General features: G+C 28.6%; 1 protein-coding gene across 1 annotated transcript in view; it reads left to right on the top strand.

Annotated features, from left to right (window-relative positions):
• Positions 1-327: 327 nt before the first annotated feature.
• Positions 328-13,288, top strand: part of mtgo (miles to go) — a gene marked incomplete in the record, with an annotated part of 496,136 nt that continues 483,175 nt past the window's right edge. Inside the window, 1 exon segment of the mRNA XM_075297022.1 lies at positions 328-2,166.

Below are 13,288 nucleotides of genomic sequence, written 5' to 3'. Positions count from 1 at the left end.
ATTTTGTCAAAGATTTGATTTGTTGCCAAAATTTTTTTCTATAGTAAATTTTGTCAAAATTTTATTTCCATCACTTTCGATAAAATTGGGGATTTTTGGAGACGAAAGGGTCCTAATTAAGGGACAAGAGCCAGAAAAATACTGGCAACACTGTTCGGACATTTGGTTTGTGTTGGCGGTTGCAACCACATGTCTTGTATAAAGATCCCACATACATCCATGGCGGACATGCTGGTATGGTGTGTGAAAAGAGAGAGCGAGAGAATTAGCCAACAAAGTGATGATGATGTTGATGATTCGATAACAATAACTGTGTTTTTATGGGGAATGAACGTTGAGTTCAATGATGGCCACGATTAGTTCGATTCTAACATTCATACCGAACGGTTACGGATAAGCGGATGCATATTGTACACAACGGAGGAAACGGAATCTTTGTTATATTTTTTACTATTGAAACCGTGAAATTACCCCTCGCCCAACATTGTTGGTCGATTCGTACGTTCGTTCGTTAGTCAGTCGTTGTCAATATCATATCACTGTGGTCGTTTTATTATTGTCCATCGTACATCACATCTGGTTCTTGCTAATTCTTCATATTTTCTATATATGTACGGCACAGCAGCTAGCTAGCCAGTTAGGTTTGGATAGCCAACAACAAAAAAAAAAGAAAATAAAAGAGAAAGAAAAAAAAAACACAAAACATAAAGTGTTTATGACCGCGAACGCGTGTGCGTGTATGTTAAGTGTAACAGTGTTGCGTGTATAGTATTATTATTGTGTCTCAAACAAACAATCTGTTAGTCAGTCAGTTTGTCTGTCAGTTAGTCATTCATGGTAATTGTTGGTTGTTTTACCACCACCACCACCATCATAAAAAGGAGAAATAAACCAACAACAATTACTTTAGTAATTTCAAGAAAAAGAATAATATCAAAATACAACAACAACAACAACAACAACATACATAGAAGTGGTAGAAAAAAATAGAAGTCCAACCAGGAAAATAAAAATCATTCATTTTCTATCACACAAATCCAACGACCATCACCATTATTATCCCACAAAGGAATTCCTGTGTGTGTTTGCGAGTGTTTCTTGTGCTTTTGTGTGTTTTACGGCCACAGTTGGTTTTCATTCTGTGCCAACTAATCACCCCACTCACCATACCCACCAAAAACCCAACACCACCACCACCGCCACCCTTCCCCAACACACACTACCAACAGTCGCTTAACGTTTGCTTGCTTGTGTGTTTTGTGCAATTTATGCGATTTTAAGTCGGACGCGCTTCGTTACGGCTTAAAAATAAAAACAAAAAAAATAAAAATCGGGACGCTTGAATGCAAGAAAGAGTTGTTGAGTGAGTGAGTGAGTTAGTTAGTGTTATTGTTGCTATTGTAATGGAGTATATCTTTTAGTAAGCAAACACAACAACAACTACAACATAACAGTGTAAAGTCAAGTGTTTGTCTGTTGGTGGTGTTCTCTGTGGTACAACCAAAAACAACGTCCACATTCCTTACTGTGAGCCTGGGTATATTCGCTGGTGTATGCGTGTGTGTATGTGTGTCTACAAGTGTTTGTAAGTGAATGTAAACGAATATAGCTCTGCTTTGGCTTGGCCATAACGTAAAGAAGAAGAAGAAGAAAAAAAAAATAACAAGAAAACTACAATCTCTTATAGCTTAAGATTGGAGCCACGAAAATCAGGTTTAAAACCTTGCAGTCATTGTAAAATGTCGTTGTCCCTCTGCTATGCTTAAAACAAAAAAAAAAGCTATTACTAAGTGTATGGTGAAGATATTGAGCCTCCGGGTTGAATCAGTGTTTTAGTTCGTGTGTATATGTGTGTCGGCTAAAAAAGAGAAAATATTTTTCAAGAAATCATCTTGAATACCAAACTACTACTGCTGCCGCTGCTCTGCTCTACAGCTGCTGCTGCTCTAAAGGATTATCAAAAGAAAAAATCAACTAGTGGTGATTTTGTTTTTATTGCTGCTGCTGGCATTGTCGTCGGTCGTTGTTGTTGTTGTTCTTTTGCCTGCTGATAAACCAGGCATCTTTCTTTCGTGTCGAACAACAACTACCTCTTAGATCCGGTTCTTATGGAATTTTTATTATTTTTCTTCACAATTGGGAAAATACAGAAAAATTGTGCTAAAGGTAATTATTATCATAATTATGATGATGATCATCATAATGGTGTTAGTGGTTAATAAGAAAATTGTTATGGTGTTCAAATCGGTGGAAATGTGAAGAAAACTTGTTTTTTTCTGTTTCTGTCTCTATTGGAAAAAAAACCCTATTAAACATGTCCGTTCATAATGAGGTTCACTTATAGATGGTTGAGTGTAATTTTCTTTTATTTTTTTGTAGGAAAGGAAACTATACATACTCGTATTTAATACAATAGGTTAATATGCGATTATAATATAATATAAATCAATAGATAAAAAATAAATAAAATTAAATAAATAATAAAAATAAATAACTAAATAAATTTTTTAAATGGAATTAAAAAAAACATATTTATAATAAATAAATTATATAAATTTGTTATAACATTACTGATTCTAATACTCATTATAAGATATATATCTTTTGTATTAGGAAAGCAAAATAAATAAAATGAAATTAAATTAAATTAAAATAAAAATAAAGATGTTTAAAAAAGTTTTAAATAGTGAAAATCAATAAAAATCTGCAAATTTTTTATTTTCACGATAAGGAAATTTTTTTCAATACAATATGTTAATAAGTGGTATAAAAAATAATATTAACAAAATAAATAAATATACTAGTAAAATAAATAAATATAAACAAATAAATACACATTGGAATGGAATTACAAAAAAATGAACGTTAAAACAATTATGATTTTTGTAATAAAAATATATAATAAAAATCTGAAAATAGATTAAAATGAATCCAATAGTGAAATTAAATAAAACTAAATTACGTATAAAATTAGTTCAGTATTTTAATATGTAATTTGAAAAGGTACAATAAGTTTATAGAATAAAAAAAAATATAAAAATAAATAAATTTAATTGGAATTAAACAATGTACTTCCAAGGCCATAAATATAATTGAAATATAAATAAAAAAATAATAAAATTAATAAAAATAAGTAAAAACAATTTTTAATTGGAATTAATATATGGCCTTTGAAGTAAATAAATATAATTAAAAGTTTAAAAATTTATTACAAATAAAATTAAAAAAAAAAACAAGTAAGGAAAGTCTAAAGTCGGGTGGGGCCGACTATATTATACCCTGCACCACTTTGTAGATCTAAATTTTCGATACCATATCACATCCGTCAAATGTGTTGGGGGCTATATATATAAAGGTTTGTCCCAAATACATACATTTAAATATCACTCGATTTGGACAGAATTTGATGGACTTTTACAAAATCTATATACTCAAAATTTAAGTTGGCTAATGCACTAGGGTGGAACACAATTTTAGTAAAAAATATGGGAAACATTTAAATCTGAAGCAATTTTAAGGAAACTTCGCAAAAGTTTATTTATGATTTATCGCTCGATATATATGTATTCGAAGTTTGGGAAAATTAGAGTCATTTTTACAACTTTTCGACTAAGCAGTGGCGATTTAACATGGAAAATGTTGGTATTTTGACCATTTTGGTCGAAATCAGAAAAAACATATATATGGGAGCTATACCTAAATCTGAACCGACTTCAATCAAATTTGGCACACATGACTATATTACTAATTGTACTCCTAGTGCAAAATTTCAACCAAATTGGGCCAAAACTCTGGCTTCTGGGGCCATATAAGTCCATATCGGGCGAAAAATATATATGGAAGCTATATCTAAATCTGAACCGATTTCAATAAAATTTGGCACACATGACTATAGTACCAATTGTACTCCTTGTGCAAAATTTCAAGCTAATCGGGATAAAACTCTGGCTTCTGGGTCCATATAAGTACATATCGGGCGAAAGATATATATGGGAGCTATATCTAAATCTGAATCGATTTCAACCAAATTTGGCACGCATAGCTACAATGCCAAATCTACTCCCTGTGCAAAATTTCAACCAAATTGGGCCAAAACTCTGGCTTTTAGGACCATATTAGTCCATATCGGGCGAAAGATATATATGGGAGATATATCTAAATCTGAACCGATTTCAATCAAATTTTGCACACTTGACTATACTACTAATTGTACTCCTAGTGCAAAATTTCAACCAAATTCGGCCAAACATCTGGCTTCTGGGGCCATATAAGTCCATATCGGGCGAAAGATATATATGAAAGCTATATCTAAATCTGAACCGATTTCAATCAATGTTTGTACAAAATTTCAAGCAAATCGGTATAAAACTCTGGCTGCTGGGTCCATATTAGTGCATATCGGGCGAAAGATATATATGGGAGCTATATCTAAATCTGAATTGATTTCTTCCAAAATCAATAGGGTTCTATTCTGACCCAAATTAGGAACATGTGCCAAATTTGAAGGCGATTGGACTTAAATTGCGACCTAGACTTTGATCACAAAAATGTGTTCACAGACAGACGGACGGAATGACAGAGGGACAGACGGACATGGTTACATCGACTCAGGGACGCACCATGAGCATTATTGCCAAAGACACCATGTGTCTATCTCGTCTCCTTCTGGGTGTTACAAACATATGCACTAACTTATAATACCCTGTTCCACAGTGTGGCGCAGGGTATAAAAAAATATAAAAATAAATAAATTTTATTGGAATTAAACAATGTACTTCCAAGGCCGTAAATATAATTGAAACTTAAAAAAATATTATAATTACAATCAATAATATAAATGAATAAAAAAAATGTTAATAAAAATAAGTACAAATATTTTTTAATTGGAATTAAAATATGGCCTTTGAAGTAAATAAATATAATTAAAACTTTAAAAATTTATTACAAAAAAAATTAAAATGGTGAAATTGTATAAAAACAAGTATATACAGCAGTAAGTTCGGCCGGGTGGAATCTTAAATACCCACCACCATAAATCACATATTATGGTTTCCTTTGAAAATTCAGGAGGGTTTGATGACAGATCAAGCAGAGTTTTTATACCCTCCACCATAGGATGGGGGGTATATTAACTTTGTCATTCCGTTTGTAACACATCGAAATATTTCTCTAGGACCCCATAAAGTATATATATTTTGGGTCGTGGTGAAATTCTGAGTCGATCAGAGCATGTCCGTCCGTCTGTCTGTTGAAATCACGCTAACTTCCGAATGAAACAAGCTATCGACTTGAAACTTGGCACAAGTAGTTGCTATTGATGTAGGTCGAATGGTATTGCAAATGGGCCATAGCGGTCCACTTTTACGTATAGCCCCCATATAAACGGACCCCCAAATTTGGCTTGCGATTGCTCTAAGAGAAGCAAATTTCATCCGATCCGGCTGAAATTTGGTACATGGTGTTAGTATATGGTCTCTAACACTCATGCACAAATTGGTCCACATCACTCCATAATTATATATAGCCCCAGTATAAACCGATCCCTCGATTTGAACTCCGGAGCCCCTTGGAAGAGCAAAATTCATCCGATACGGTTAGTATATGGTCTCTAACAACCATGCAAAAATTGGTCCACATCAGTCCATAATTATATATAGCCCCAGTATAAACCGATCCCTCGATTTGAACTCCGGAGCCCCTTGGAAGAGCAAAATTCATCCGATACGGTTAGTATATGGTATCCACCAACCATGCAGGAATTGGTTCATATCAGCCCATAATTATATATAGCCCCCATATAAACCGATTCCCAGATTTGACCTCCTGTGGCTTTTGGAGAAGCAAAATTTGGTAGTATATGATATTTAAGAACCATGCCAAAAATGGTCCATATCAGTCCATAATCATATATAGCCCCCATATAAACCGATCTCGAGATTTGATTTTGGAGCCTCTTGGAGGAGCAAACTTCATCCGAGTTGAAATTTGGTACATTGTGCTAGTATATGACCGTTTACAACCATGCCTAATTTGGTCCATATCGGTCTATAGTTATATATAGCCCTCAGATAAGTTCATAATTCTATATAGCCCCCATATAAGCGACCCCCATATTTCAATTTCCATGTCGATTCGTAATTATTTGTAGACTTACCTATACATAACTTTTTTGTCTAATATATACCACGTATGGACTGACTCACAATTTAGAAAACTATGTTAAGAATTCTTAAGTACCACAACCCAAGTAATTCGATTGTGGATGACAGTCTTTCGTAGAAGTTCCTACGCAATCTACGGTGGAGGGTACAAAAGATTCGGCCTGGCCGAACTTATGGCCGTATATACTTGTTTTTTCTTTATTTTATAGAAGGAAATATTTTTAATACAATATGTTAATGTAATATTAAATAAATTTAAATAAATATCCAATAAATAAATATAATCAAAATTGTATTATTAAATTATTTTGTCAAATATTTATTTATATAGAAAATTTGATCAAAATTTTTTTTCTATAAAAAAATTTTTATTTCTATAAAAAAAATCCCAACATTTTATTTCTATAGAAAATTTTGTCAAAATTTTATTTCTTTAGAAAATTTGATCAAAATTATATTTCTATAAAAAATTTTACCAAAGTTTTATTTCTATAAAAAAAATTCCCAACATTTTATTTCTTCAGAAAATTTTGTCAAAATTTTATTTCTTTGGAAATTTTTGTCAAAATTTTATTTCTTTGGAAAATTTTGTCAAAATTTTATTTCTTTAGAAAATTTTGAAAAAATTTTATTTCTTTGGAAAATTTTGTCAAAATTTTATTTCTTTAGAAAATTTTGTAAAAACCTTATTTCTTTAGAAAATAGTATATTCTATTTTGTCAAGATTTAATTTCTATAGAATTTTGTAAAAATTTTATTTATAAACATTTTTTTTCAAAATTTTATTTCTATAGAAAATGTTCTCAAACTTTTGTGTAACATATATAGAAAATTTTGAATTGAAGTACCTCTTATTTGAAAAGAATATGCTGCAAAATCTAACAAAATTTTAAGAATTCTTCCAATAAGAAATCTACCAAATAGTAAAAAATCGACCTTTTTGCTAGAATTCTACGAACTGTGGCAACAATTATTATTTCATATAATTCCCACAAAATACACGTATATTTTTAATATTCTCTTAAAACCCATGGTGTAAATTACACATATTCCCAAGTCATTATTATTCTCATCATACCTAGCAAAGATACTAATCGACCTTGACTTTATTCGGTTTTCGCCTCCTCTACAGCATGTTTTAAATGAAGGGATACGTGTGATATTGAATTCTTGATCATACGTCACTCATTTGCTAATTCACATTTTGATCACATTGCACTCCCCACCCCCAATGTTATTACGAAAATTGTATTAAAAAATATATTATACATTCGTATACATAAATATACTAGAAAATTCACAAATTCTCCAGAAACCCATTAAGGTATAAATTATTTAAGTGGTTTTGCTTTTTTTTAATTCGTTTACTTTTCAACTCTATCTATCTCTCACTCGATATTGCCATGGCAATTTCAATGCATGGCATTTCATTGAAAATAAATTAATATTCATTTTGTATAAATAGAAATTCCTTGGGATCTGATATTTTTGTAGTTTTAATTATAAAACTATACAAAATAGATATGAATCGATGAAAATGTCAGTAGCACTATTTGTTGTTGTTTGTTTGTTTTGCAAAAGTTATTGCATCACTTGCAACAACGTTTAATTAAATGTTTCATACACATCACTTGGCTTTAGTTGGTGGAATATAGAAACTAACAATATTGGCAATTTGTTGTGGAATCGTAAATTAGTATTTTTTTTATAAATTTCTAATTAGTTAAAAATGATTTATTCAAAATTGATGATTTTTAGGAAACTTTTTCAGGGAATTAGACGCAGGCACAAGAGAAGAGCGCGTCAAACATGTAACTCACGCTTGAATTACGAGAGTGGTGAACAAAATTTAAAGCAAACCTCGTGAAGCAATTGTACATAAATCGTGAACGGTTGTAATATAACAAACACGATTAACTGATTGCTTAAATGCTACTTAGGCCTCTCACTTAAAATTAATATTAATTTAAAGAAATAAAATTTTGAAAAAAATTTCTGTAGAAAAAAAAATTGACAAAAATTTGTATGTAGAAATAAAATGTTGACAACATTTTTCATAGAATTAAAATTTCGACAAAATTTTCAATAGAAATATTTTTTTTTTTTTTAAATTTCTATAGAAATAATTTTTTTTTCAAAAATTTTCTATGGAAATAAAATTTTGACAAAATTTTGTATAGAAATAAAATTGTGACAAAATTTTTTATACAGAAATAAAATTGTGACAAAATTTTTTATACAGAAATAAAATTTTGTATAGAAAATTTTGACAAAATTTTCGATAGAAATAAAATTTTGACAAATTTTTTTTATAAAAATAAAATTTTGACAATTTCTTTATAGAAATAAAACTTTGACATATAAAATTTTGTCAAAATTTGGTATATAGAAAAAAAATTTTGTTGTAGAAAATGTTGTCAACATTTTTATAAAATTTTGACAAAATTTCTATGCAAATAAAATTTTGACAAAATTTTCTATGCAAATAAAATTTTGAAAAAATTTTCTATAGAAATAAAACATTGACAGCATTTTCTATAGAAATAAAATTTTGACAAAATTTTCTATAGAAATAAAAGTTTGACAAAATTTTTTATGTAGATGGAAATAAAATTTTGTCAAATTTTTTTATAGAAATACAATTTTGACATATAAAATTTTGTCAAAATTTTGAATATTGAAATAAAAGATTGTTATAAACGTTTCTGTCAAAATTTTCGATTGAAATAAAAATTTGACAACATTTTTTATAGAAATAAAACATTGACAAAATTTTCTATAGATATAAAATTTTGACAACATTTTCTATGGAAATAAAATTGTGACCAAATTTTCTATGGAAATAAAATTTTGACAAAATTTTCTATAGCAATCAAATCTAGACAACATTTTCTACAAAAATATTTTTACAAAATTTTCGTTAGAAATAAAATTTAGACAAAATAGAAATATTATTTTGATAAAATTTGCTATAGAAATAAAATTTTGAAAATTTTCCAAAGAAATAAAATTTTGATAAAACTTTCTATAGAAATAAAATTTTGACAAAATTTTCTATAGAAATAAAATTTTAGAAAAAATAAAATTTTGACAAAATTTTCGATAGAAAAAAATTTTGACAATTTTTTTTATAGAAATAAAACTTTGACATATAAAATTTTGTCAAAATTTTTTATCTAGAAATAAAAGTTTGTTATAGAAAATTCTGTCAAAATTTTCTATAGAAATAAAAATTTGACAAAATTTTTTATAGAAATAAAACATTGACAACATTTTCTATAGATATACAATTTTGACAAAATTTTCTATGGAAATAAAATTGTGACCAAATTTTCTTTGGAAATAAAATTTTGACAAAAATTTCTATAGAAATAAAATTTTGTCAAAATTTTCGATAGAAACAAAATTTTGCAAAAATTTTCTATAGAAATAAAATTTCGCAAAAATTTTCAATAGACATAAAATTTTAACAACATTTTCTATAGAAATAAAATCTAGACAACATTTTCTATAAAAAAATTTTACAACATTTTCTTTAGAAATAAAATTTCGACAAAATTTTCTATAGAAATATTATTTTGATAAAATTTGCTATAGAATTACAATTTTGACAATTTTCTTAAGGAATAAAATTTTGACAAAACTTTCTATAGAAATAAAATTTTGACATAATTTTCTATAGAAATAAAATTTTGGAAAAAATTTTCTATAGAAATAAAATTTTGACAAAATTTTCGATAGAAAAAAAATTTGACAAATTTGTTTATAGAAATAAAACTTTGACATATAAAATTTTGTCAAAATTTTTTATATAGAAATAAAATTTTGTTATAGAAAATTTTGTCAAAATTTTGTATAGAAATAAAAATTTGACAAAATTTTTTATAGAAATAAATCTTTGACAAAATTTTCTATAGATATAAAATTTTGACAAAATGTTCTATGGAAATAAAATTTTGACCAAATTTTCTATAGAAATAAAATTTTGAAAATTTTCTAAAGAAATAAAATTTTGACAAGATTTTCTATAGAAATATTATTTTGATAAAATTTGCTATAGAAATAAAATTTTGAAAATTTTCTAAAGAAATAAAATTATGACAAGATTTTCTATAGAAATAAAATTTTGGAAAAAATTTTCTATAGAAATAAAATTTTGACAATTTTTTTTATAGAAATAAAACTTTGACATATAAAATTTTGTCACAATTTTGTATATAGAAATAAAATTTTTTATATATAAAAAAAATGGACATATAAAATTTTGTCAGAATTTTTTATATAGAAATAAAATTTTGTTATAGAAAATTTTGTCAAAATTTTGTATAGAAATAAAAATTTGACAAAATTTTTTATAGAAATAAAACTAACAAAATTTTCTATAGATATAAAATTTTGACAAAATTTTCTATAGTAATAAAATTTTGACCAAATATTCTAATTTTGACAAAATTTTCAATGGAAATAAAGTTTTGACAAAATTTTCAATAGAAATTAAATATTTTACAAAATTTTCTATGGAAATAAAATTTTGACGAAATTTTGTATAGAAATAAAATCTTGACAAAATTTTATATGTATAAATGAAATATTGATATAGAAAATTTTGTATCGAAAATTTTGTATCGAAAATTTTGACAAAATTTTCGATGGAAATAAAATTTTGATAAATTTTTTATAGAAATAAAACTTTGACATATATACTTACTTACACTTTTTATATAACAAAATTTGGACAAAATTTTCTTTAGAAATAAAATTTTGACAAAATTTTCCATAGAAATAAAATTTTGACAAAATTTGCTATAGAAATAAAATTTTGACAAAGTTTTATATAGAAATAAAATGTTGACAAAATTTTATATAGAAATAAAACTTTGACAAAATTTCCTATAGAAATAAAATTTTGAGAAATTTTTTTATGTAGAAATAAAATGTTGATAAAGAAAATTTTGACAAAATTTTCTATAGAAATGAAATGTTGACTTAATTTTTTAAAGAAATAAAACTTTAACAAAATCTATGTATATATATAAAATTCAATCTATGTTTGTTTGTTTGTTTTTATGTTCCGAGTTGGCTCCGAAACGGCTGAATCGATTTACTTGAAACTTTCAGAGATCGTAGGGGGCGTTCATGTGGTGAAAATAGTGTACCTCATTTTTTGACACCTGGTCGCGGAGGGGGAACTCCCCTTTGTCGGACTTTTTGAAAATTGGACCAAAGTTGACCGATTTGCTTGAAATTTTCGTTGAAGATTTGGGTTGGCATCTAGACAAAGATCCGCTACTTTTTATTTCGATATTTGTGGCGGAGGGGGGCCTCTCCTTTGTTCGACTTTTTTTAAAGTACAGTGAAAAAACTAAAATTCTCTAAATTATCTGAGATTTACAGAGAACATGTGGTGAGGTTATGGAATTAATATGGGGTACCCGATGATTTCATATGTGGATGGGGAGGGGGACCTCCCCCTTGTCCTACTTTTTGAAACTTGGAACAAAATTATGCGATTTGCTTGAAATTTTCATTGAATGTTGGGGTTGGCATCTAGACAAAAATCCGCTAAATTATTTTTCGATATTTGGTCGGGGAGGGGGACCACCCCTTTGTCCGCCTTTTTTGTTTGTTTTTGAAGTACAGTGAAAACAAAACTGAATTCCCCCGACTGAAATTTTACGGAAAAAATGGGTGAGGTTATGAAATTTATATCAGGTTCCTGATTTTTTAATAAAAATAAAAGGGCATAGGGAGACATCCGCTTCTCTTAAGTACATACAGAGAAACAATTAAACTTTACCGAGTTACTTAAAATTTACAGAGGACTGGGGAGAGGTTACGATATTAATAGTTGATACCTAACTTTGTGATATTTGGACGGAAGAGAGGCCGCCCCTTTAGACTTATAATTTGCTTGACATTTTCTGGGACGTTTACAAAAGATACGCTACATTACTTTTCGATATTTGGTCGGGGAGGAGGTCCCTCTCTAAAACTGCAAAAAAAAAAACCTTAAGTTTTCTTGAAATTTACAAAGGCAGTGGGGGAAAGTTATGAACGAAGAGGCAACCTTCCTTGCCCCAAACTTGAAGGAAAGTTTCAAGAATTGTCAGGGAAAGTTAGGGGTGCTATTCACAACGGTGTTTGTCGATATTGTATCGGGGAAAGTGACGTCCCTTTAAAACAATAGAGCAAAATTTAAACATCTCCGATCTACTTGAAATTTACAGGGAACGTGGGAGGAGGTGATTAAATTTATACATGATTTTTAAATTAGTATATGATTTTTCGATATCTGGTTGGGGAAGGGGAAAATTTGAATAAACTTTGTCGATTTACTTCGATAGAATTTATAGGGACCATTGAGTAGTTGTGAAATTAATATAGGTTACGTGATAGTCCGATATCAGGTCGGAGTGGAGCGAAGGTGGGGAGAGGGTTCCCTTTTGTCCGTTTTTTTTTTCTTAAATTGAAAGTAGAGGGTTGTCTGTAAATGGGAACTCGGTACATAATTTTATGATTTTTGCACAGGCTTCTGCCAGACTTCTTTTTAGTAAAGAACTTAAATTTACATGAAATTGGTAGCCAACGTAGAGGGTGCATCATTTTCCAACATTTTAGCAAATGTTAATGTGGTAAAATTTTTTACTACTTTTGCTTTTTCCGATTTATTGAATTGGAAACAGTAATTCTTTGTATGTTATGTTATTATAATATAGTGCTTAATTTTCAGATATGTTGAGGAGAAGGATACCTTTCCTTGAGAACCCACACTTAAAATTCACAAGAAATATAGAAGATTTTCCAACTACTTGAATACAGAACATTATTTAAAAAATTTGGAGGAAAGGGTACACCCTCTCCTCGACATTTTTTAAGACGAACCGTTTTACATATGCATATCCGCCGTATTTGTATCTATAAATGAAAAAGCAAGTAGTCCGATTTGTTTGAAAGAATTCAAATCTTTTCGAATTTGTTTTCAGCACGAAGGATATGGTTGACTAAGTTAACGAAAAATGTTCCTACAAAAACACTTCGGAAGGCGCAGCGAAGCGGGCCGGGTTACGCTAGTTTTCTATAGAAATAAAATTTTGTCAAAATTTTTCGATAGAAATAAAATTTTGTGA

Source organism: Haematobia irritans, chromosome 2 (genome assembly GCF_050003625.1).
Source record: "Haematobia irritans isolate KBUSLIRL chromosome 2, ASM5000362v1, whole genome shotgun sequence".
In the NCBI taxonomy this organism is placed as follows: domain Eukaryota; kingdom Metazoa; phylum Arthropoda; class Insecta; order Diptera; family Muscidae; genus Haematobia; species Haematobia irritans.
Note: the sequence above shows the minus strand (reverse complement) of the source record. Positions and strands in the feature narration are given on the sequence as shown.